Here is a 21,288-nt window from a genome sequence, read left to right on the forward strand (position 1 = left end):
GTCAATAACCTTAGAAGTGTGTAGGGAGTAGTCAACCCTGCCTCCCCGACTGGCAGGTGAAACCATAGATTTTCTGTTGAACCTTAGAGTGGCATGATTCATTTTATTTTTAAATTTATTTTTCAGATTTTTATGCCACAGTTCTCTGAGGACTCAGGGTAGCTTACAACATATCTTTAACACTTAACTGTATAAATATATGTGTATGAGCCAGTCCGGCCTCTGCTTCTGGTCCCTGGAACATAATAGGCCAATCCAGATGTGCACAGCAAAGCTGTGCGCATCCTGATTGGGCCAGCCCTTCTCGCCCCTACCCCCAATAAGTTGGGCGAAGAGCACTCTGGTGCACTCACCGCCATTCAGAGCCTGAACACCACTGGGAAAGGAGGTCACGATCTACACCTCCAAGCACGAATGCCCCAGAACAGTGGTCCCCAACCCCCAGTCCGGAGACTGGTACCGGTCTGTGGATCAGTCGATACTGGGCCGTGGCTCCTCCTCGTCCTCCTCCCCAGCTGTTGCCTCGGGAGCTGCCCTGCCTCTCTGCTGCCAGCTCACCTTTGGTGCTCTCCAGTGGCCGCCATGGCTGGGGCTCTCCCTTGGCATGGCACTGCACAGCTGCTGCTGGCAGCGCCCTCCAGCGGGCAGTGGGAAGTCAGGGGCACCAGCAGGAAAGCAAGTGGAGCAGGGGCTCAGGTGGCAGCAATGTCCCTCGGCAAAAGACTACCCCCCCGGGCCTCAGTAAAATTGTTAAGCGTTGACTGGTCCCTGGTGATAAAAAGGTTGGGGACCACTGCCCCAGAAGACAGACCTTGTCAGTGAGGGCACCTACCACCCTCCCAGTGCAACCCACAAGCTCACCCTTTGGAAACTCCTGAGCCCAACTCTCCCCTCCATGGCACAGTGAATGGAGGTATGATGCAGCCGCCCTCCAGGACCCCAGTGGACAGCCCCTCTGCTCCCAGATAAGTTGCCTACCACCCCTTACCTCCCCCCACCCCCACGATAGCGCTTGTTGTGTTTGAAGATCCAATGGATTTAATTCCAGTTGATACAACAAAACAAAGTTAAAACATATAAACGTTAAAGTCCAGTTTACATTAAAACCAGGAGACTCACTGTCTTCTCTCAAGTTGCTATGATATGGATTCAGCCAAAAATGACATCATGCCATTGGCTTATATCATTTCCCCAGCCTTCTGTTGGGTACCAGCTGCTGGCAGGCAACCCTAGAAGAGTGTCACATTGCTTGGGGTTCCAGTATTAGGGCCCACATAGACATTTCCTAATGAATCCATGCAGGATAGCCTGAGCATCATCAATGATATAAACATGTAAGAACACTGAGGACATTTAATATTTTTTCAGTCATCATCTTCATTTTAACATTGACTCAAAATGTCATGGAATCTGTGGAAGAAAGGCAAAAGACCAGAAGAAACCACTAACTTTGTATTTTGGCAGTGTTTATTTAAAAGGAAAGAAAATGTTTATTTGGAAAGCAAGGCATCATATAATTTGGCTTACAAGATGATCTACAAAGTCATTAGTTGGAGCCATAGGCATTAGTTAGACTGATGTAAAATTGCTATGGAGTTCGAAATAAAGGCTACTGTAAATGTGCCAAGATATTGATGATACAGTGAAGGCAAGGTTGTTTAATTTGTATACCTTAGAGCCACAGTCATTAGTCTTCTGGAATGCTTAAGGCAACTCTGATAAAAGTTTTGTTGGCATATTCATCTTAATTCTTAGAACATAGGTCATGTTTATTAGGTCTCATGCTTATAAGCTGCTTATCTCTGGTTAACCACATCCATAATTTTATTTTTAAACTTTCAGTGGAAGCTATTTTCAGATCCAAAGTAGCACTTCCAATACTTTGAATCATAATTTTAATAGGCAGTTGCATCTGCCCTCAGCCACAGATATAATAGATGTGACATTACAAAAATATTTAGCGGGTGTGATTTGTGCTGTTGACTTATGGAGCCCATGTAGAGTATGAGCAATGTTTCCTGGTCTGGTCATGTGGGGAAATCTCAGTCAAATCACCTGCTGCCCTTGTTCAAACCAGATGCTTTCACTTGTCCACTACAATGCAAGACTAATCACTGCAAGAGCAGTGTATTCAGAATTTATGAGAATTCCCTTGAACAGCATTCCTACTTTGGCTGAACCCTTGTTAGTGATTCCAAACTGTTTCAGGCATTGTGCCATTCTGGAAATCATCAAATACATCCCTACAGTTTGCAGATCTATAAATAGGGGTTAGCTGCTATGAATGTTTTCATTAATTTATGGTTTAGTATATATTTTTTTCACTTTGGGTTACCTAACATTCACTGCTTTCAGTTTTTATTTTGCCATTTTGGGGCACAGGGCACAAAAAGAATACAGAAAAATGTATTATCTCATACTACATAATCATTGATCTCAGCATACTCACTTAGTATAGGGAGGACCATTAATCATCTTCTTCCTTATAGGTATTTAGGGAATATATTCAGGTATCAAGATAATATTTAGGATTCTTGGGTACACTGGGCAGCAGTTCATGAAACATTTCAGAAATATCTGACAATAAAGAATTTGGGCTGGCATTTTATGGCTCCTAGGCCTATTTTTCTTCTGTAGCAGTGTTAACCCAACAACAGGACTAAGGTCAAATCTCTGAAGTAGAAATGGGAGGGCATTTCTGCAGGAGGAACAGAACCAGTGCAATGTGCTAGTGCCCAGCAGCAGAACCCAGTGCCCCCAGTGTGGCAAATGCCATCTCAAGAGGACTGACTGATGGCAAACACAGAATCATAATCTCAGCAAGAGGGAGGGGGGTTGCAAGGACAGCAGAACAAGTGCAATAGTGCCCAGATGCACAACTCCAGTGCCAGTGCTAATGTGGCAGCAGTGCAACATAAACCCAACAGACCAAACCAATGTCACACCACAGTTTCGCAATTAACCCAAGCAATAAAAGGCCTGAGGCCTTGGCCTCACCCACCCTCACCCCCATACACAAACACAGCCACCAGGCCCAAACAGTAACAAAACTGGAACAAAATCAGAATAGAAGAAGGAAGAACAACCAAAAAAGACCGGAGGCCCTTGGATGTAGCTCTCCCACTACCTCCCAAGCCCAAAGGTCATAAACAATAAAAGAAGAAAACTTAAAAAAAATGTTCTTCAAACAGTCCATGTCTTCTTCTGAGTTGATCAGAAGTCCACAGCTGGTCTCTCAGGCCATGCAGCACTGCAGGAGTCAGGCTCATAGCAGCAATGAGCTAAAACTACAGCCACATACTCTCCAAACCTGTCTCAAATAGCAATGAAGCGTAGCTCACCAAGACAGTTGCTTGTGAGCTCTCTGGCCATGCACAGAACATTTTTTTAAAAACCCAACTTCTATGATTGGCTAAAGAGCAGTTTCCTCCCTAATGTAAAATCTGGTTTGCCATATCCTACTCCCCTCCCTCCTGTTACCTGGGAAACGCATGGTGGAAAACAAGGTTGTAATGCTGGACTTCACATCTGATTCACATCAATTATCAGAAAACCAAAATAATAGCTTTCAGCACTTTCCAAAAAACTAGAAAGTGGCATATAAACAACCACAGTATAGAACCAGTAAAACGTTTCAAATACCTAGGAATGGTTCTGCAGGCAAATGGCTCAAAAATGCCCATAGTAACCATCTTGCTGACAAAGGAACCAGATCTGCACAAAACATCCTTAAGTTCCTACGGAATAAGGGTGGTCACTGTGTCCCGGCTGCCCTTAAAGTCTATCAGGCCAAGACTCTAGCCCAACTGCTTTACGGTACATTCCTAGGCCCTCCATCCACCCGCTTTACCCCACTCGAATGGGTACAAACCAAATTCCTGAGAGCAGTTTTACAAGTTCCCAGGAGTGTGTCAAACTCCCTGGTCTGGTTGGAAACTGGAATGCTGAAAGTTGAGGCGAGGGTTGTAATTTCCTCTCTCCATCTCTGGCTAAAGCTGATTTTCAACCCCAGTGGTCTACTACCCTTAATTTTAGAGGATACCTTTCAATCTGCTGGCTAGTGGTGGTTAGATGTAAGATTGAATGTCTTGGCTTTTCCTCACGTGCTTTACTTTTGGCAGGTATGGACTCAGCTAAAAAAATGATAAAACAAAGAATTCAAGATACTGAGCGGCAAGCGGACCTTTCTAGTTCCCCCATCTTTAGGTCACCGCTCAGTAACAGATATATTCTTATTCTCGCTTCATATCTTTTTACTCTGGAAAGTAACACTCACAGAAGAGCCTTTACCCTGGCTAGGTGCATGGCACTACCCTCAGCAATATTGGAAGTGAGGTATAAAAGGATCCCCTTCTCTGAGAAAACATGCCTCTGTAATTCTGGCCTGGTAGAAGATCTTGAACACGTTTTTCTGTACTGTCCTTTCTATGCTGAGGCCCGAGCTGAGTTCATCCATCCCTTTGTAAAGCAAAAGTTAGGATGAACTGTAACACATAACACAGACATTATCAATAAATTACTGTCTGATGAATCCCCCCAAATCAGTAAACCTGTTGCTAAATTTTGTTCAATAGTATGTAGAGTTTGTGGAGCTGGTAGGGTCGACCATGAAAAATGAAATATGAGGATTTTGTTTCAGGCTCAAAGCTATTTCTGCTCTAGTTTTAAAAAACCACTAAACATTTTACCACCAAGTTTTAAAGTTACTTTTAATAATATATACATATATTTTTGTATTTTAAAATCATGTTTTATCTGGAATGCATTGTATAATTACCTCTGTTGTATGTATGGTGCAAACCGTAATAAAATTTCTACTTCTGCATCTGAAGTCAGCAACAAGTTTGCAAATTGCAAACCTGCAATGCAATGCCATTTACAAAGTCATTGCAATGATTGACTTAGCTCCCCCAAAGTGGCTTTTGCCATGGGTCTGAAAAAATACCCCTCTCCCTTCCTTCCTATTGTGTGGGAAATCAAAGCACTAGTGTTCATGCCTGAAATGAGTTCCCCAGTAACACCATGGCCCTATCAGAACTAACACAGTTCTGTCAGACCTGCAAGACAGAGCTCTTCCACCAGGCTTATGGTTGAGGCCAATTTGGACAGCCAAAATATGAACAAAAAAGGGCCTTCCCCATTGTAACTTAATAGCTCATCATCTGCTCCAATCATAAGAATTAATTGGGGATATCAGCAATTGTTGGCAGATTAACTCTTTAATCTATTTTAATTGATTTTAACTGTTATTATCTTTAATCCACTCCTGTGGAGTGGATTAAATAAAGCAGTAAGGGCTGGTGGGGAGGTTAGGGTGGGCTCTGTCCGGGATAAAAACTTGGAGGAGCGAATCAGGAGCCGCAAAGCGGCTCCTGATTTGCTCCTCTGAGTGGCACTCCAGGGCCAAGTGTCCAATTGGGAGGCGCGCATAGCACGGCTCCCTATTGGACACTTGGCCCGTCTCCCAAACGCCGCGCCTCCAACTCTGCAGTCAACCGAGCTGCCATCCTTGCTGGATGGCCACCAGGGAGGAGGCTCGCCACATGCCACTGCGGTCCAGGGAAATTGCTTCCTCGCCCAGCGACTGCCCTTCACCTCTGAGCCGGCTCCGACCGACTCCGCTGCCCACGACAGTGCCCATCCCTGCCCTTCCCACCCCCACCCCAAACGTCCGTCACCGCCCGCCAGCACCCACCAGCGCCCGCGACCTTCCCCCCCAATTCCCACTCTCCGCTTCGCTGACTCTCCGAGGAGTTCCCGCTCGCCGCTGCGTCCACACCCCGAGCTCCTGGGGCCGCTTCCCTGCTCGCACGCCTTGAGAACACCTTCGCTGCCGCCGCTATGTCCAGGCCCAGCACTCCACAAGCCCGGAAACTACAAGCAGCCTGCTGCCCACGTGCTCCGCCGCCCACGCCCTGACGACGCTTCTCCAGACGGCCCCAAAATGGCCGCCGCCACGGCGGGCCTGATGCGTGCGTTCCACGCCGCCAGCGCCAAGTCCTGCCTTCGCCGCCCGTGCCTCGCTGCTCCCACGCCTGGTCCTCGCCTTCTCCACGCCGCCGCCGCCCTGTGCCTCGCCCAGCCACTGGTGAGTCGCCCCGAGGACAGGGGGCCACAACAGCTACACCCACCACCACCCCAACTATGCTCGCCTGCCCAGCCGCCCTCCACCACTCACTCACGCACCTAGCGCCCGCTGTATTTGTCCCACAGCGGGCTTAATTTCTAGTATTTTTAATAATGTTGTAAACTGCCCTGAGATGGCTGTTCTGATAGGGGTAGTCTAGAAATTTAAGAATGAATGAATGCTGATTTAAAGGTTCAGGCAGCCAAACCCACAACCCTGGCACTCCATGCTTACCTGAGGCTAGAAGAGTAGGGCAGCAGAGAATGGCACCCCTGGAAGGATTAGAAATAAATTGAGGGTGACCATCTCCATCCTCTCTGGCTTGACATAGCTCCTCCGGTGAGACCTGCCAGTGGATGTTCCCTTATCAGGATTGTCCTGCCGCTGCTGTCCGCTGTGCTGCCCTATCTGGCCGCACCCAGTGGAAGCTTGGAGGAATATGACCTTGGGCAGGAAGCCAAGCCTGAATCACAAACCGTTTAGCAAAGTCAAAGTCCAGTCTGGATCTTAACACATGCTGAGGCAACCAAAATGCAAGGGAGAACTGAAAACAGAGAGTCAAATGAGCCAGCAGGTGTCGAGATACCAGTAAAGCCAAGTCAGGAATCAAAGCCAGCCCATTTACCAGAGCTGTTATCCAGGAGCTGCAAGCAGGAGTCAGAAACTGGGGATTAAACTGGTAGGACTTTGCTGTAATGAGGGTGGGTCAGGAAAAGGCTATCAGACTGATGGGAGGCTTTTGTATGGGTTGCACCCATGCTGAGGAGCTGTTTCTGCCTTGCCTAACTGCAGCCTGGCTAAGGGGTTAATTGGCTGCCCCTGGGGAATCAATTTTCATCCCTAGAAGCAGCCCCAGCAGAGCCCCATCTAATTTGACATGGAGCCTGAAGCTGGGCACTTCTTCTATGTTCTGTGAAGTCTGACCTCCTTCGCTGTCTTCTACACTCTGGTGAATTGTCTGGGTTGTCCTACAGTGCCGGCAGGGTTGGGGTTGGGTCTGGCAGAGGCATCAGTCCGTTTCTGTGGCTAGGTCCTGGCTGCTCCTCTGGATCAGAGCCTAGATCATGCCAATCGTCTACCTGTGCCTGTTCTGGCATCAATAAAGGCAGTAAAGGCTGGCTGCACTAATTGATTGGCTGCACCTAAGTCCTGTTGTTGTGGCAACGACTCGGAGGCTAGAGGTCAGGGCAGGTCTGGAGGCCACAGCAAGGGCATGACACCTGCTCCCCTCCATCACCTGCTTCCTCTGAGTTAGTTTGATGCTACAAGCAACCCTTTTGGGTCATGCATCACCATCACCCTCCTCATAGATGCCCCTTTGGATCTCAAAGTAGGGGCAGGTTTCCGGAGCTGCTCTGGAACCCTGGTTGAGGGCAACACAGCAGAACTATTCCACCCCTATTGTTTTAGTTTTGGACTGTCACTCTAGCTGTTGTGGCCCATAGCCCGCATCCTCATGGCCACCTTTTCAAAAACCTCCCGGTTTCTATGGGAGGTATTAAGGGCATTTTGCACCTTCTCCTCCACAAATATGGGGCTTAAGTATTTTGTTTGGATATTCGTGTAGAAGGGATTATAAAAAAGGATATGCAAAATATTTTTAGTGTTGCTTGTCTGTTGCATGGGCAGTATCTGTCTGAATAATCTACCAAATCTTCCAAAAAGGATTGCTGAGAGTAAAATGTTATATCTGGCCAAATAAAGGGCTCAGCATTGATTTAGTATTTCAAATTGATATAAATATGGAGTTATCTGGCCTGCTTCCAATGAAATCCCCAGATTCAAGGGGGAACAAGTTTTATTTGCTACACTGTTAAGGTTTCGTGCTTCAATGCCTAGAATTCTGTGTTTTATCATATGAAAAGCCTTCGAGGCCGAGATATGAGATAATGAGTCCATGGACAGGCCTAAGGATCTAATTTTTGTTTCAACATGAGCTAACCAATTGGAAGAGTTCGATTCTACAAGCATTTGATAAGTTCCTTTTATTAAAAAAAAATCTAGCTTGTACTTGGAACCTATACTGGTTCAAAAGATGGCTCACAACTTAGCAGGCCAAACAATTAAAAAATGTAGCCTTTGACCACCTATCCCAATTTCTCTAAAACTGGCAAGGCTATATGACAAATGAACCTGGATAGGAACACAAGAACACACAGCGGGTTCTGTTTATAACCAGGGAAGATTATTGAAAGCAGCCCTTTGAAAAATCCAGATTTAAATAAGAACTTGTTGTTAAAAGTTCTTGTGGACATGCAAGGGAACTTCACTTGAATGTTGCTTTAAATGGTGATTAAAAATGATATAAAAACATATTTTATGTATAACTGTATATTCTAAAACAATTGTGGGTGCTTAATACTGACTTCTGAGGAAGACCTGTATAGGTCGAAACATATTAGGTCCTTACTTATGAATGTATGACCAATAGAAAAAGCGTTACTCCTATTTTTATTGTTCGTCCGTCAGGGCGACTAGCGCTGTCTCTACCCCATGGCCAGGCCGGAAGCCTGACTGGAATGGGTCTAGGACCGAAGCTTCTTCCAGGTATTCTGTCAGTTGGTTTGCGACTGCCCTTTCTATCATCTTGTCCAGAAACGCTAAGTGCGAGGCAGGCCTGTAGTTGTTAGGCTCTTGTGGGTTTAGAGATGTTTTTTTCAACAGTGGACGTACCACAGCCTCTTTCAAACCCTCCGGGAATTCTCCTGTTGTTAGAGATAGGTTGATTATCTCCCGGAGGGGGCCCATTATCTTTATGCCAGCTGTTTTCAAGAGCCAGGATGGGCAAGGATCTAGTGGGCATGTAGTTGGTCTTGTTGTTGCTAGAATCCTGTCCACTTCGGTCAGCATGAGTCGTCTGAAGTTACTCATAGTTTTCTCCAAAGACGGCCAAGGGGACTCTAGTTCACTTTTTGTATCTAAGGTAGGAGGGAGGTCGTGGCGGAGTGTCGAGATTTTGTCTGCAAAATGACTCGCGAATGCCTCACAGCTGATGTCCAATTGGCTACTGTTTTGTTGCCCTTCAATCAGGGCATTGAGGGATCGAACTACCTTAAACAATTGAGCTGGGCGTGAGTCTGCAGATGCGATGGTAGCCGAGTAAAAATTGCGTTTTACTGACTTCACCGCCATCTCATAGGCTTTCATCTGCATTCTATAAGATGTTCTCGAGGCTTCGTCACGAGTCTTCCTCCAAACTTGCTCTAGCCATCTCAGTTCCCGTTTCTTGTCGCAAAGCTCCTCAGTGTACCAGGGAGCTCGCTTGAGATGGGGCTGGAGAGGGCGTTGAGGAGCTATCTCATCAATGGCAGTCAGCAGTCTGTTATGCCAGTCACTGACCAGGTCATTGAGAGAAGTGCCGGGAGGCATTGGTTCCCGCAGAGCATTCCGGAATCCTATTGGATCCATAAGTCTCTGTGGGCGAGCTAAAATTTGCTCGCCGCCCAACTGAGGAGGTGGTGGGAGCCTTAGCCGAGCCTTTAGAGCATAGTGGTCTGACCATAGCACAGCTGTTGTTGTGACCAGATCCACATCCAAACCTGCGCCGAAAATAAGATCCAGGGTGTGACCTGCTTGATGGGTGGGGCCAACAACAAATTGCGAGAGCCCTAGTGTTGCCATGGATGACACTAGGTCCTGTCCAGTTCTAGAGGACAGTAGCTCAGCATGAACGTTAAAGTCCCCCAGGACTAGTAGACTGGAGAACTGTAGCGTCCAGGCCGCCACCGCCTCTAGCAGGGCAGGCAGGGCATCTGGCGCGCGGTACACTAGACAGATGGCCACGCTCTCGGTTGATCCCCATCCAAGGCCAACACATTCAATGCCTGGTATTGACGGCGCAGGAAGGGTTCTAAAGGAGAAAGCCTCTTGGGTTAGGATTGCCACCCCTCCTCCCCGCCCCGCTGTCCGGGACTGGTGGAAGACAGAAAACCCAGCAGGGGCTAGATCTTTGAGGGCAACTGTTTCCCCCTCCCTGGTCCAGGTTTCTGTCACGCATGGCAGGTCCGCTCTTTGCTCTACAAAGTGGTTTTGCAGCGTAGAGGTTTTGTTGTTTATTGACCTGGCGTTGCACAGCACCAGTGTCAGAGGCGGGTTGTTTACCTTTGCCTCCACCCTAGTGTCACGAGGGATGGGGCGGAGTCTGGAGGTGGCTCGAGTATGGTTGGTTTTCGGCCCCCTTGGTTTGATGTATCTCCGCCATCTGCTGTCTCTGCCTTTGCCCCTTATTATTGGGATCCCTGACCCTATCAAGGCCCCTGCTTTTTCTCCTTCCTCAGTTTTGCTAGGCATTATGAGCTCTATGGACACTGTTGGTTCAATTCTTAGTTCTATGGTTTGGCTGGGGTTGATTGTTGAACCCCGGTTCTGTCTTTGTGTGTGTGGGTTATGTATCTGTGGGAGGTTGGCCCTGATCGCTAATTACAGCCTCTCAGGGCTTTCCGGTTCCACTTGTGTGTAGTTATGTGCTGGGTGTAGGGTGTGTGTCATTGTGGGTGCCTGGAGGGGTGGTCCCGATAGCCTGTTGTGGCACCTCAGGGTTGCCCAGTCCAGGGGTGTGTGTTGTATGAGTGGCCTGAGTGTTATTTCATGTTGGATTTAGGTTGGAAGTTGTGGATTGGGTGGTGGCTAGTTGGCAGTTTGGGTTGTTTGGTGAGTGGAGGGTAGTTGATAGGTTGGTTGGATTAATTGCTTCGGCTGGGTTCAAGTAACTTGATTTTTTGGAATTTAAGTGTTTTTGGTAGGTTGGGGTAGAGTTTAGATTGTTGGGGTGGGGGTTGGTTTTTTGGGGGGGGTTCGGTATTGGGTTAGAATAGATTAATTGATAGTGGTTGAGTGTATATGGTGGGTGGGTGGGCAGGTGTTAATTTAGTGTGAAATCAATCAGGATTAGTTGATTGTATTGGTTTGGGTAGATCTGTTGGTGGCAATTTGTTGTTTTGGCTGGGTGGGGGTGTTGGTTAATTTGGTTTGGTTGGGTGGATGGGTGGGTGGGAGGAGAAGTTAATTTAATTTGGAATCTGTTCAGTGTGGGTTGGTAGTTGGTGAAGGGAACTCTTCTTATTTCTCTCCTGTCTCTCTCTTCCCTCTTTTTCCTTTTTTTCCCTTCCCCCCTTGTTTTTCTTTTCTTTCTCCCCCTCTCTCCTCGTTTTCTCCTTCTTTCCCCCCTCCTCTCTTTTTTGTTCCTTCTTTCCCCTCTTCCCTTCCTTTTCCCTTCTTCCCCTCCCCTCTCCCCCCCTTTTTCCTTTCTTCCCCCCCCCCTCCACTCTTTCCTGTGCATAACACAATGTTCCCGTCTAATTCTTTGCCATTGCTGGTAGTTTGGCCAGTGTCTTCTTTTTCGCTCTCTCTGTCCTCTCCCCTTCCTTCCCCCCCTCCGTTTTCTGTTTGCAGTTTTTTTCCCCTTTTTTCCCGCTTGATTATCTTCCCGCCCTATTTAATGCCCCTTCCCTCTTCTTGGGTGGGGTTTTCGCTGTTTAAGATCCTCTCCCTCCCCCACCTAATTTGCTTCCTGCTCAATTATTCCCGCTCAATTTTCTTGATGTTTGTTTGGTATCCCTTCCCCCCTCTGGTGTGAGTAGTGTCCGTCTGTATCCCTCCCCCTCCCCCACATAATCGAGATGCTATTCCCTCCCAAGACCCCCAGTCGTTCGTGGGCAGTCTCCCCCCCCTCTGGGCACAAATCAATTTAAATCATTTATAAGTAAATAGTTAATCAGTTGAATTAATTAAGTTGTTGTCCGTTTGAGTCTTTCTCTTTCCACTTCACGAACCCCCCCCCACGCCCTCCCAAGGTTCGGCACCTCTCTTTCCTTCTTTGTTCTGGCTATGCGGGTGTTCCTTTTCTTCTTTCCCTTTCCCCTCTCCTTACTTCAATACACCAGCCGGCTGCAGTGGGGCCCCACGGCGCTGTGCTCCCGGCGGGCTGCAGCAAGGTTCTGTGAGGTGGGGAGGCTGTAGACAAAGGCCGGTTTTTCTCGGCCGCAGTTGGGCGCGCGGGTGGATGGCAGCTGGGGCCGTGGGCGGTGGTTCAGCGTGGCGGTGGTGGATCGAACGGCGCAGTGGTGGTGGGCTCAGCGCAGTGGTGGTCAGCACGGCAATGGTGGAGCGGTCGGAGCACGGGTGGTGGGCTCGGCGCAGCGGCGGTGGGGTGGCCCCGGCAGGAGTCGGCTCAGTGGCTGCAGCAGTCGCGGCCGACCGGTCCAGCGTGGTGAGGCTCAGCTGTCGTGGGCCCGTCGTCGTGGTATCGGTCGGTGGTGGTCCCGCAGCGCTGGCCAGTTGTCCGGCTCTGTTCGGATGGTGCACGCAGGTCCAGGTAGTGACGGTTGCTGTCCGGCTCTGTCTTGGGGGGCTGCGGAGGGACTCTTGCAACGGCAGCCTCCGTTTCTTGATGTTGGTAGGCTGCACCAGGTGGTCGACTCCTTCGGTCGCCTCCGTGGGCTCTACGCTCCCCCGGTCGGGCTCAGAGTCGCTGTCGCTTCCCTCCGATTTTCTGTTTAATTTCTAGCTGAGTTCCTTACCATTTTTGTCTTTTTGTCTATTGATGTTCTTCTTGTTTTCGGCTTTTGTTTGGGGGTTTGAGATCTTGTTACGTTCTTTTAAAGTTTCAGTCATTCCTTGTTTCGGTTCTGTTCCTTTGAGGTTTCCGTGGCTGAGTGGTGGGATTCTTTTTTAATTAATTTTTTCAAATTATTATTGTTATTTTTGATCAATTTGGTTGCTTTTTGATGGTTGTTCTTGGGCTGGGCCTGTTTAGGCCTGTTTAGGCCTGTTTAGTTGCTGGAGCAGTCTGATTTCATGACTGCTCCGGCCGCCCTCTTGTGGAATTTTATGTTGCTTTGGAGTTTGGTCAACAATTAGACTGAATGGAGATGGTCAGTTTGAAAATGTTCCATTCACAAACCGGCATGATCTCCATGAACAGCTTGAAAGTTCATGAAAAGCTGCCGGTTGTCATACCACAAACTTCATTTCATGCACCAAACTTCACTATGAACTTTAGTTTGTGAGCTGGTTTGTGCTCATCCCTAATGTCAATCCTGTATACAGAAACTGGTGATGTTTTCTCCACAGTGAATACATTGCCTTGTCTGTGCAATGTCCAAACAAAGGTGCCAGAACCAGATAGTTGAGTAAGATGTATGTGAAAACATTTTTTTCCATTTTCTTATGTCAAATTACTTTTACATCCAATTAAAGATCTCAATAACCATTTACGCACTGGGAACTTCACTACCCCAGCTCCCGTGCAGGAGCAGAAATCGGGGGTGGATGAGGTGCACCAGGCCAAATGCTCCCCCATGTGGGTGCAGGAAGAGGTGGGGCAACCTGCCATGACTAAAACTCCAGCTTGCAGCCTGGCATGAAACCTCCAGTACATAAAAGGTCAATGAGGTGAAACTGTTGGTTTTTAAAGATTTGCAATCCAAAAAATAATAGAGATATTATGAATCAATGCTGGACATTACCTTTGCTGTCTGCCCCTGCACCATGTGGATTATGGCTCTCTAGTGAAGTATGTACCTGGTGCCCAGCCTTCTGGATGTTTATAGCTCATGTCTCCAAGTCCTTTAAATGCTGCCAGACTACAATTACTTCCGTAATGTATTTCTATTGCATTTTTCATTGCATATCTGAAAGATTTTTCCGATGACTGCCATATAAGATGTTTTGACCTCAAAAAGTCCAACTGTGCTATGCAAGTAAAAAAAAAAGATCTTTTTTGGGAGTAATAAGAGTAATGTAAAAATAACTCAGGCAGCATTAAAATCTTTTTTCTTAAATAAAAAGATATTAACTTAATATGCTGTTAAACAATTAGACTTTGCAAAAGCATGAGTCAAAATTACCACCAAAAAAAAGTCAAGCTAATCCATATGCAACACCAGGGCCCTCTAGAATTACTAGTAATTTACTGAAGTCTCTTAAATGGATTATTAACACAGCATGATTGCCATGGATTTCTTGCATTGTCAGTTAGGTAATCAGAACAGGCAACAGTAATGAACATTCTCCCAAACCAATTAAACCATAAAACTAACCTTAATGAAGAGATATTTTCATTCCATTTTTGTTTAATTTTAAACCTATTTATGTGTGTGTTAATGTAAACATGTGCAACTAATTCTGAAAACAGCTTGCATGCATAATAATGTACTGTTTATGAAGCCAGCACCATAACTGCATTTATAGAATTTTCCTAACATTTAAAGGACTCTCCGCTCCTTCTCCCAGTCAGGCTGATGCACAATCAAATTACAGGTTGAATCCAGTAGAGGCATACCACTAATGGTATGAAGGGGCAATTTTTGCCAGTTATGCACACCCATCACAGATCTCAGCTGTTCCCTTAAATTGTTCCTGGGGAGGTTGCCAGCCCCAAGAGAGCAGTTCTTGGAGGGATGAATCTATCTATCCCCTTTAAGCTGTTTATTCTTGGGGCCATCACTATATCCTGTGGCAGCAAATTTTACATTTTTATCACTGTGACCATTCCTGCATAGAGGTCTAAAATGCAAGTGGCCTCCTTCTTGCAAACAGGAAATAGTAAACCTTGTGTTTGCAGCCTTCCTCACAAGGAGACCCCTCCCACAGTTTCCCTCTATCCCATCACAGTTTTTTACCTGCTGATGAGGCTGCAAGGGAAAGCAAAACAAACTTCTGGCTTGTCAATCACAGAAAGCCACCAATCACCGCACAGCAGTTCTATCGTGGACTGAAACTTTCTCTCCCCTGAGCCTCGAAATTTTTTTTTTAAGGCACTTCTGTGTTGTTATGCAGCAATGCCACAACACAGATGCATTTTTAATAAAAACACTCCCATGTTGCTATGGAGAAACACAAGAATGATACAGCACCCCTCCCCCCCATTTTGGGATTCGTGTTCTTTTGAATTTTATTTCTGGCTGGGTCTATTTCTGAGATGCTGAACATAGTCCCTGGAGTGTAAATGGTTAGCTTAAAAGCAAAGTGCTCAGACCCCTGTATGATTGGGAGAAGGCTGCTTGATCATCTTCCCCCCTCTTTCCCAGATCATTTCTCGCCTACAGAAAATGCAAATGGGAATGTTTTTGGCTGCCCAAATTGTGAGAAGGTTGGATATGCTCCCTGGAGCCCAGAAAATCATTCTGTGTAAATGGCTGGCTTAAAAACAAAGTGCTCAGACCCCCATATGATTAGGAGAAGGATGCTTGATCACTTCCTCCCCTCTTTCCCAGCTCATTTCCCACCTCCAGAAAACACAAACAGGACTGTTTTTATCTATCTGAGTTGTGAGAAGGCTGGACTTGGTAACTGAAGCCCAAAAAGACATTTTGTGTAAATGGTTGGCTTAAAAACGAAGCACTCAGACCCCTGTATGATTGGCAGAAGGCTGCTTGATCACCTGCCCCACCTTCTTTTCCAGCTCATTCCTCACCTCCAGAAAACAGGAAAGGGGCTGTGTTTTGCTTGCCTGATCCCCAAAAGACTGTGTGTACTTTAAAGAAGATTTTTGTTTTATCTTTGACAATGTATTTTACCTTTGTGGTCACACTGCAATGCGGACCATTCCATTAAAAAAAATTTACTTGGAGCAGGAAATGGAGAAGGGAGGGTGGGTGCGAGGGAGGGAGGGACAATGCTATAGAGACTATCGTGCCTTTTCCCCTCCATATGGGCTTGCCTCTGGTTACTTGCTGGCTGCTCACTGATGGGATGTGCAACTGAGTGGTAAATCCAGTTTTGGCAATTTCCCTCACTGCAAGTTAAAAATGGCTAAAACTTGACCCATTTCCTTGACAGCCTCAGGATGCAGGCGACGTAATGTGGAGGGGGCTATAAAAGCTGCAAATATTCAAAGGCTGTCTAGGGGCAGATGCCTCGTGTGAAAATGGTCTGTGTAAAGTAGTATTTCCTTTTATCCATCCTGAACCTACTGCCCATCAGCTTCATTGTATGCCCTCAAGTTCTAGCACTTTGGGAGAGAGGGAAAAATTCTCCTTGTCAACTCTTTCCACCTCAGTAGTTATATTAGTGTCTTAGATACTACTGTTACACTTGTTGATCATTAACATGGCTGTATTAATGTGTATGAATGTTTACAGTGCCTTTTTGCTGACCATGTGTCTCACGCTGTATTATAAATTATTTCATTAAAATATTAGCATTCTGCCTGACAATAGAAAGTTATCAAATCAATGTATTGAACAAAACTGGACAACCATTAAACACTTGAAAATATCTTAATTCTCAAACAGTCACTATACTTTATGTTTTGCTTTCCTTCTTTGAACAGAAATTTACCTTGCTCCAGACATTTTGTAGACCTCACTGAACAAAGGGCCTTAGTGACTTTTCACCTCTCAGAATTCAGTTACACTACCTGTTGGAAGTATATGGTCTCAGTTTGCTGCCGGTGAGTTCCTCATCTGGCTGGCTGAGGTCTCCAGAAGGAAGAGCCATAAAGTAGGGAAATCGCCTGCTCCTGGTGGGTTCTGGGGACGTATTGTTACTACTGCATTCCACTGACAGTAATTAAGAGCAGATACTCTACATTAAGGTGACCAGATTGTCCCTGGCAAATTGTACTTATGTTGAAATTAAAATATATATATTACAATAGTATTTTTGCATTCTGTGCGTTGTATGAAACTTTTAAAATCAAGAACTCCCCCAGTCAATGGTGTCCCATTTTACCAATGTTAAAATCTGGTCACCTTACTCTGCATCCATATTCAGAGGTACATCCTCTTCTATACCTATTTAACACTGGTACTATATAAGGCTCAGCTTGTTTCAACAAGAGGGGGCATGTTTCTGCTTCTCTCTGGCACTAACACATAGTGAATATTTTGTACTCTTTGACAATGGGGTATGAGAGGGTATTGAAAGGGAAGGTGTTATTTTACGAGGGGGATCAAGTTATTATCTTGGGGGGGGATTCCCAATTCAGTTGCATATCAATACTAATGCAAACTCATCTTAATATTTAATGTGAAGAAAACAAGTTGCAAATATGGAAATATGAAAACATTAATCTATGATTTTTCTTGTAATTTATCCTACCCTGAAGGTCACTAGAACTTTCTCATGTCACTTATAATTTTTCTTAGGCTGACAAATGTAGTATATAATTTCACTCTGAGCATATTCAGTTTCATAAAAGTAAGAAGGATTGTATTAAGTTCTGGCCAGAATTTAAATGAATACCTGGGGTCTTTTTTTTACAGCTTGTTGAACAGACATTTTATTAAAACAATAAATGGAGCTTTAAATGATTTTTTTTTTTTTGCCAACAACTTTGTCTTAGGAAGATTCCCCAAAACAACAGAAAAGTTTGGATTTTGCACTGCAAATGGGGTCTTCAGCTGCTATGATCTGAGGAAGCACATGAAGCCTGCGAGGAGGGGCTAGGCCTTCTTAGTCCAGCTGCTCAATCAAGGAACTATGCAAGTGATGGAGATTACTGCTGCAGTAGATTAACTTCCAACGGGTCTCTTGGGACTTGAAGTGGAGGGGGGGGGTGGAGGAGACAGACTAGAGTGAAATAAGTGAAAGCTTTATCGGTCCATCAAGAATATCTAAATATACTCAGGCACATGAAATACATTTAAAATAGTACAGAATTCATAAAAATGTCACTCTGTATTTAAGAAAATGATTTGTATCTCAGCTCTCTGATGGGGCCTTAAAATACATGACAGTTTAATATGCCTTTTCCTGTTCGATTCTGAAAATTCTATGGTTTATTTTATGGCTCAGTATTGTATGCCTCCCAAACTGTAGAACCATTGGATCCTCTCTCCTTTAAAAAGCCATTCAGTGGCTTCACTGGGCAGTCTCCCAATGGTCATATTCCTGCTGGTGACCCCATGCCCAACAAGGCAGGCCAGACATAAATTAAATTTGACTCTTGGACTGTACTCCTGCAAATCCTGATTTAACCTCACAAACTAGGCAGGTATTGCTTCTCAGCTTTCATAACTACTAGTTAGCATTTCTACTGACCAGCGCAGCCCTATTTGAACTGTGGAAACTTGTGTTCAGTATCCACATCTATATCCATATCTAGCTAAGGATGAATATGTGGAATGCTGCTTCCCTGTCAAGGCACAGTTATGTTTAAAGTTTTTGCTCAAGAAATGTAGGCCCTCAGCAGCCCTGCCTGACCCTTGCTGTTGGGGAAAAAGTTAAGCCACAGCTCTCTAGGCAGACAAGGCAGGCACAGATGTAAGCAAGGGGGTTGGGTTTAGCCTGAGAAATGTTCATTTCTTGTCCAGTGTTGCAGTCACTGTGATGAATCATTTAGTTAGCAGCCAGACTACGGATCTCCCTCAATCCCAGTTAAAGCATCCTTAGCTGAACTCAGCTGCAGAATCCGCATTCTGAGAAAGAATCTATACATCCATTATTTAAAAGTGGGCAGATCTGAGGATAGTTAAATCTGTCAAACTGAAAGCCAGTTTGGTGTAGTGGTTAGGAGTGTGGACGTCTAATCTGGCATGCCGGGTTTGATTCTGCACACCCCCAGATGCAGCCAGCTGGGTGACTTTGGGCTCGTCATGGCACTGATAGAGCTGTTCTGACTGAACAGTGAAATCAGGGCTCTCTTAGCCTCACCCACCTCACAGGGTGTCTGTTGTGGGGAGAGGAAAGGGAAGGCGACTGTAAGCCACTTTGAGCCTCCTTCGGGTAGCGAAAAGCAGCATATAAGAACCAACTCTTCTTCTTCGATTCAGCCGACACTGATAGAAAACAGATTTTCCTCCAAATTTAGTGGAAACTCCAGGTTTACAGAAAAATCTAAGCTGGTACGGAGCTTTGGGCTGGGCTGCCATCAGTACGCTGATGACACCCAACTCTATCTCCTTATGGACGGCCACCTAGACTCTCCCCCAGAACCATTTGCCAGATGTTTGGAAGTGGTGATGGAATGGCTTGAGCAGAGTCGCCTGAAACTCAACCCCTCCTGTGGCTGGGAGGTAGGGGGCAGGATCAGGAAGTGTGTTTACCCACCCTGTGCAGCAAGAAAGTGGAATCTGTGGACACTGCCAATTTAGTCTGGATCTCACGAAAATAATCTAAAATAAACAAATTTATTCTAATCAAAGAGAAAATTTTCCAGCAAAATTCCACTACACTCATGACTTTAAAAAATTCTAGATTGGACAGGATATATAAAAAAGGCCATGCTGGATCTGAATTCTGAGCTATAAATTGTTTTTGTTAAGGTATCCAAGATTGTTTAAAACATACACACAATCCTGTAAACATACACACAATACTGTAAGGTGGCAGCTGGAGATAAGGTTAAAGACAATTGTTGGAGTTTGTTAAGACCTGTGAAATCTAATAATTTTATAACCTTTTGCCCAAAAGATCTGGGTTGAACTGAAGTAGCATAACCATCATCTGAGATATTTCCCCTTTTCTTTTTAAACATTTTTTTTAATTGTAATGTCCATTGACACTTATCCTAATAAAAGGTACTGGCTGAGTTGTGCTTTGATTTTTTTAATTTAACTGTGGGACCCACATAGCTGTTAACCACTTCTTTCTATGATTAAAAGAAAGTCACCAGAGACTTTGAGAGGGATTATAGCTATAGTGTTTAATTGTTTTATTGTCTCTTGCTTGTATAGCAAACTGAAATCATTGCTCCTTCCTGCAGCTGGGAGTTCTTAGTGAAACTTGCAATTGTCTCTAAGATGCCAGTAGATTATTACTTTTATAAAAGAAATGGTGGAGACATTAAAAGGTATACCTTGGAGTGGGCTCCAAGGAAGGTCTCAGGCCTGACAACTGCTGATGCCATCTCTGCTTCCAGTAATCACTTGGTGCCTCACCAGTTATGGGAAGGCTTTAATGGTTGTCGGGCGTCCACCGCATACAACTATCCCTACCTCTTGGCCCCGAGCCCCTGACCTTCCCAGCCGGGTAAGGCTGCACTCGGTGTTAGTCGGTCTCTTATTGAGACCCCCAACCCCAGGGATCAGTACGCAAACTGGTCCCTGGCCAAACTACTCCACCTCGTGCCCCTATTCCACAGTTGTGACGAGAAACTCTGACGTCCGGGCAGGAGGGTGGGTGACTGTCCTCCAGCTCTCGACGAGGCAAAGGGGCAAGTTCCGGCCTTGTGGCGCTTATAAACAGCGCCAGAGACCCGCCCCTTACCCTGCCTGGCACATCCTGACCCACTACGGGCAGACGCCTTTGCGTCCTATTGCCCCGCCCTCCTCTCCGCGGCAACCATGGCTGCTGCTAATTCGCGGCCGTTCTTTGTTCTGCAAACTGGGAAGGTGTATGGAAAATGCTACACTTCTTCCTTCTAGATGTCAGAAGGGCAAGTCCTAGGACCAAATGAAATAAAATGTGAAATATTTGGGAAGAGGATCAGAATTATCTCAACTTCAGACTGAAAAGAAGCAACAGCAGGTGCGTGTTCTATGCGAGTGCTTCGGAGGTATTGATCCTGTTGCCTTCAAGCAATTTCCCACAGAGAAATAATCTCTCAACACTGCTTCCACTAGGTCCCACCAGGATAAAAGACATATAATAAAGCACTCTGAGACTGAAATAATATCTTTACAACTAAGGGTCAAGCTTGATGTAATAGAAGGATTCTCATGCATTAACATTCTTGTGTGAAAAGGAAGCAAGAGTTGCAGCGGGGCTCTTTTAAAACAAAGACAGATTGGGCAGGCAAGAGCAGCTAAATCCTGCTCTTAGCACCTCATTTCATAGCAAGATAAGAAAAAATAAAGACTGTGATAAAACAGGGATGTTCTCTCTTTTCTGTCTGTAATTTAGTATAGTAGATCCTTGGATCAAAGATGTGTTCCCTGAGAATTGCTTCCCATACAAGTGGGAGGCAAGTTACAGACAGAAATGTGTACCACTGAAAACAATGGAAATTAAAACTGGATATAATGAAGAAATGGTATATATGATGAAATGACAAAAATAAAAGTAAACCAAATCAAAAGGAAAGCAAAATTACAAATGTGTATAGGATTAAAGTGCACTGTTTTGAGAACTTTCTGTTGATAAACAGTACCTAAATGGTACAAATGAAGAAATATCATTTTGTACCACATTAATAGCCCTCTGATGTAACAAAGGTGATCCATGTGTAAGATTCCCTGGTCAATTTGAACCCAGACATGAACAGGAGTACTAATAAA

The 21,288-nt window shown here is 45.4% G+C and overlaps 1 long non-coding RNA gene across 1 annotated transcript in view; it reads left to right on the forward strand.

Annotated features, from left to right (window-relative positions):
* The first annotated feature begins 6,708 nt into the window (after positions 1 to 6,708).
* The window catches only part of LOC143831272 (uncharacterized), a 129,540-nt gene continuing 114,960 nt past the window's right edge, over positions 6,709 to 21,288 (forward strand). Inside the window, exon 1 of the long non-coding RNA XR_013228780.1 lies at positions 6,709 to 6,806. This is a non-coding gene — a long non-coding RNA (uncharacterized LOC143831272). The remainder of the gene's footprint in view (positions 6,807 to 21,288) is intronic.

Source organism: Paroedura picta, chromosome 3 (genome assembly GCF_049243985.1).
Source record: "Paroedura picta isolate Pp20150507F chromosome 3, Ppicta_v3.0, whole genome shotgun sequence".
NCBI lineage: Eukaryota > Metazoa > Chordata > Lepidosauria > Squamata > Gekkonidae > Paroedura > Paroedura picta.